Source organism: Humulus lupulus, chromosome 6, assembly GCF_963169125.1.
Source record: "Humulus lupulus chromosome 6, drHumLupu1.1, whole genome shotgun sequence".
Classification (NCBI taxonomy): Eukaryota; Viridiplantae; Streptophyta; class Magnoliopsida; order Rosales; family Cannabaceae; genus Humulus; species Humulus lupulus.
This window is the reverse complement of record NC_084798.1, coordinates 202,677,270-202,683,269: the sequence shown is the minus strand read 5'-3', so window position 1 is coordinate 202,683,269 and position 6,000 is coordinate 202,677,270.

Below are 6,000 nucleotides of genomic sequence, written 5' to 3'. Positions count from 1 at the left end.
TTTTGCACTACACATTGACAAAAACACAATTATATGAGAATATAAATGATAATTACATACATACACACATTTTGAACATGCAAAAATAAATATATATTGCAATAAAACTATTATAATATATACATCACTCTTATTGAAAATAAAAATATATACAAATACACATTCACTCATATTTATATATTATACACACTGATATACATAAAACTAAAATAAATAAATACTAAACAAAAGTCTATAAACAACTCAAATATATATTAATATCAATATATTACTATATATGTTTATAGGACAATTCTTCTATAGGGGTTTCACTTTAAGCCCTACCGGTAGGGCTCTCAGTGTTTCTTGACTTGTGAACAGTTTTCGGCGCGATTTTTTTTTATGACCGTGTATATTGTAACTATTTAGAGCATCCTGCAAATTTTCAGAAAATTCTGAATAGTTTACAATACCGAAAACTAGGTTCAAACATGTTGATTTCCACGCAAATAAAAAAAATTAGTCACGCATGCAACAACATTTTTTAACCAAGTTTTCTGTATTGTAAACTATTCGGAATTTTCTGAAAATCGCGCTGATGCTCTAAATAGCTACAATATACACGGTCATAAAAAAAACTCGTGCCGAAAACTGTTCAAAGGTCGAGAACACTGAGAGCCCCGCCGATAGGGCTTAAAGTGAAGTCCCTATAGGAGAATTCCTCTATATTTATATATATATACTTAGTCTATATATATACCCAATCCTAATCTTTATCTTAATATATATGAATCTGTACAAGAAAAGTTGATAATATGACTATGACTATTGACTATATATCACAACTTTTCTATACTATTATATTGTCTTATAATTTAGAAATATATTATTACTTTCTGACACATGTTTAATCATTCACACAAAGCTAGTGCTTCATTCTTTTTTGTATTATATGCATTAGAGAAAGTTGAAGTGGTCCATCCACTACACACAACACAATAGTCAAATAAGTTTTTATAACCAAAAGTAAAATAAATCTCATACACACACACATATATATATAATATGATATAAGATAAGACATAGCTACCTATAATAAGACAAATTAAACATCTTACCCAAAAGAGAAATGAGAAAGAAAAAAAAGACATCAATCATTTTTAGGCATAACATATATCTATATTCTTCATGTGGAGTGTTACTATTTACTATTGATAATATATGATTGATAAATGAGTTTTAGACTCATTTATCTATGTGTTTTTCAGGTAAAGTATTAGGTGTTTGTTTTGTTTTGTTCTATTTTACGCTGGTTTTTGTATGTTTTCAGGTGTCGAAGAGCTTAGGTGTAGAAACATGGTGGAAAAATTGACAAAAATTGGTGGAAAACAGTGTTCCGGAGCACTTTCTGCGACTGCAAGAAGTGTGTCTTGCGGCCGCAACTCTAGAGAAGTTTTTGCATTTCTATAGCATTCCTGCGACCGCAGGAATGACATCCTGCAACCGCAGGATATGTCTACAAATGAGAAAAATGCAGATTTTTAATTAAGGGTGTTTTGGTCCTTTCATGTTTAAAAAATCGCTAATTAGGTTTAAATTACGATTAAGGAGAGAAAAGGAGGACTTTTTGCAGACTTAGACTGGGAGAGGAGGCTGAGGAGTGGATCTATCATTTAGAGTTTTTTTTTCTTCTTCTCTTCTTATTTTTTAGTTTATGTTAATTTCAGGTTTATGGATTTCTTAGTGATGCTTATGAACTAAATTCTGTTTAGGTTTTCTAATTGACTCTCTTGAAACTCTGTTATGATTTAATGCATTTATCTATTTCTTCTTCATCTGAAATCTATTCAATTTGTGTTTATTGTGTATATAATTGACTGCGCACCTTTTACATATGATTTATGAATTTGAATCAAAATCTGAAAAGTGAGATTTGAATATGCTAAAATTGAATAGACATACATTTCAATTTAGAACGAGAGTATCAAATTGGTTTATGTGATTTAGGGATGTATTCATTGCTTCCTATTGTTTGAATTGACCATAGAAATATAGGGAATTCACATTAGGTCGAGTTTTCTATCTCTTAACTCGAATAGTTAACATTTTTGCATGCCTATTATTTCAGTGAGAAGAGTTTCAGTAGTAATTGAATTAAAGAATAATAGAGTGGATAATAGAGAAGATTAGGATTCCTAATTGTTTCATAGTAAATTTAATCCTTATGTTCTTTTTATTATTTTATTTATGCAATTTTCATTTATTTTTGTTTTCTTATTTTCAAATTTCACAAATCTACTTTTCATTAGCTAAATAGAAACTAGAAATTAATTATTTGGTAATTGATAAATCAGTCTTCGTGGGACGATACTCGTTCTTATCGAGATTTATTACAAATTGCGATTACGTATACTTGCGTAGCTTTAATTCTCGCAACAATGATATGAGACTAAAGAAAAGATACTTAAAATATTATAAACTCACATTTTGAATGAATCACTCTTCTATGTCCTGTACTGTGTGGAAGCTTGTGAGAATATAGACACCAAGGTGAATAGAATAAGAGAGAGAGCCAATAAGGCTTCAGTCTTTAAATTTTAAAAAATTCATTGAGATCATTTGAGAGGGTGGTGGCTATTCATGTTTCTATAACAGTAGGGTTTTTATATTTAAAATTTTTAATAGTATATTTATATAATTAGATTATTAGTATCCCAATATTTATACTTTTAGTACCCCTTCCCTTATATTATATTTATATAATTATTACTATCATATACATATATATATAGGACAATTTTCCTATAGGGGCTTCACTTTAAGCCCTACCGATAGGGCTCTCAGTGTTATCGACCTTTGAACAGTTTTTAGTGCGATTTTTTTTTATGACCGTGTATATTGTAGCTATTTAGAGCATCAGCGTGATTTTCAGAAAATTCCGAATAGTTTACAGTACTGAAAACTTGGTTCAAACATGTTGTTGCACGCGTGACTAATTTTTTTTATGCGCGTGGAAATCAACATGTTCGAACCAAGTTTTCGGTGCTGTAAACTATTTGAAATTTTCTGAAAATCTGCAGGATGTTCTAAATAGCTACAATATACACGGTCATAAAAAAAATCGCGCCGAAAACTGTTCAAGAGACGAGAAACACTGAGAGCCCTACCAATAGGGCTTAAAGTGAAGCCCCTATAAGAGAATTCCCCTATATATATATATAAACGTATAGACTAATAATTATTATACTTATATATACATTTGCATTTATATATATTATACGTAACTTATATAAACATTTATATTTACATATATATATACATATAATCGGGTCTAAAATGGGGCGGGGAGTACTGCCCCTGCCCCCGTTCCCCGCCAAGTCGGGGAATCCCTGCCCCATTAGGGGCGGGTCCCCGTCCCCGCGGTGATTTTGTGCAACACTTTCTGTCATACATCATTGGATACCTTAGGTCCAACCACACTTATCATTTTATTGTACCTGAAATGATAGGCCATACAAAACATAAACTAGGTCATAAACTACACCACCTAATTTTATTTACCTTGAGTGCGGAGATAAAAAGAAAGAGAAGAGATTGTTTGATATAGAAAATGTCCAATCAACCTTAAATACAACATAAGATCTTTATATTAGAGCCTCATAATAAAACTATACTTTCAAGAATTTTCTAAACCTCATAAAGTCATACCTACAACCTAGAACCAAAATGATGAAATGCTGAGTCTTCTCTCTAATGTCTATCTCCAACAACAACACCAAGAGTTTGGATACTTGGGTAGATTTTGGCTATATATTGGCTTGATGGGGTTCAATATTTCAGTTATAATAGAGTTTAGAAAGGCAATAGTGTTTAATGTAAAATAAAGAAAATAGAATAAAATGATCCCGAACACTATAAGGACTAGTGTTTCGGCTATGACTATGTAGAGTGTTTATGGAAAAAGGAGAGAGCTTTCTGGACTATGGATTTCAAAATTATGAGAGGTTTTTGAGAGCTTTTGAGTGTGAGAAAAATAGTGAAGGGTAGGTCTCTATTTATAGGTTTCAAACCCCAACTTCATTCCTTGATTTTCTCCACACTGTTCAACTTAAATTTTAAAAATCTAACATTCCCTCCACTATATGGTTTTTTCCAGCCTAGTCTTACTACCTTATTGTTGCTACATCATCTCCAAGTATGCCACATAGTCTCTATTTGGTTCAAACTTTCGTCAAAGTCCAAACTACTATCCTATATCTCGTAACTCTGGACTCTTTTGTAGTAAAATTAACCTAACTGGAGCTGTAAGAGTCAATTTTAAACCATTTTTTTTACCGTTGGAAAGCTAATTCAATTATCTACAACTTTGTAGAAATATTATTTTTCTAAAATCATAATATAACTGGGTCAAAACTAGGTTCGAAGTTACACCACCCTGAAGCTACGGAAACTTCATTTAATTATCTAAGTCTTAGTTCAACCATCACACTATTATCTCTACTTAGTCATTTGACTACTTAAATTAAATCTGTTAAATCCTCATTTATCTAACTCTTCTTGACACATAGCCATTTAATTGAAATAGATCTAATCTTGCCTATCTTTAAAATTTAAAAAGAGTCAAATCCTTCCTATTTTTTGTGCCAAACCTCTAAGACTAAACTATTTTGGTTTTCATTTTAATTATAATACTTGGACTTACTTTAATGCCACGTGTTCACTTCTTAATCCATCAAATAACATGTGTATTTAATACTTAATAAAACTATACACTAATTTAATCATATACTAAAATAATTATAATTACCCAAACTATAATTATTTCTAAGTCATAAAATCATAACTTAAATAATTTAAACTTAAAGCAATCTTTATTACATAACTTAAGTCATAACTAAATCTAACTTAAGAACATATTTAAGAAAATTATAAGAAAATAATAGCCTTGTCTATTACATTTAATGAAGCTAAAAGCCTAGCTCAAATATTGGGACAACTTAGGTCATATATATATATATAAATTAAGGTTTTTTTAATGTTTATTTTTTTTTCTTCTTTCATAGTATATATTACTAACAAATTACTTATATAAATATATATTTTTAAAAGTAGATTTATTTCTAGATAAATCGTAATAATTAAATTAACATATATATTAAATCACCAAATTTTATTTTAGTAATTAATCTCATATGAATAAAAAAAATGTAGAATGATAAATAAATCATTACTCTAATAATATTATAGCTCTATATATAATGTGTGGTTGATGAATCAAAACTTACAAAATATTTGGATTTCAAATGTATATGAGAGAGCAGCATCACACTAACTATAACTCTCTAATAAAACAAAATAAAAATAGGAAAATGTAAAAAGTAAAATAAAAAAGTGGAGTGCATTTGTAAAATCTAAATTAAGGCGGATATATAAACAAAATGAATAGGTTGTGTGGAAAAGGAATATTCACTACAGGCAATATAATATAGTTGTAATATGTGTAGGAAATAATATGGTGGAGAATAACGAAATATATTTATTAATATATTTAATTGAAGAATGGAAATATAAAAATATAATACAATGATTAAACAAAAGTGGAGCACGCAAAACACGTTTTTTTTTAAATCAGATTTGCCTCATTTACCTGAACGGTGTTAGAAGATTCGAAAGCAACCATTTTCTAGGATACAATAATTATCAAGCAGAATGAAAGCACCACTGTGCTACTTAGGCGAACTCGAAACAAACATTTTCTCTATCACCAGAAAATACTACAGACACTAAAGAGAGAAAAAGACTAAGTGTGTGATACTCTGTATATGTGTGTCCTAGAATGAGAGGAAAAACCTCATTTTATAGGCTTCATGGAGAGTCGAAAATGTAGGTGAATCAAATGCATTAATGCCCAAATATCCAACAAATCTGGAATCTTAATTTTTGAAAATCAATCAAAATTAATCACACTTATTCTGGTAATATCAGTAGTTACTTAAAGTGATTTTCTAATAATCAATTTAT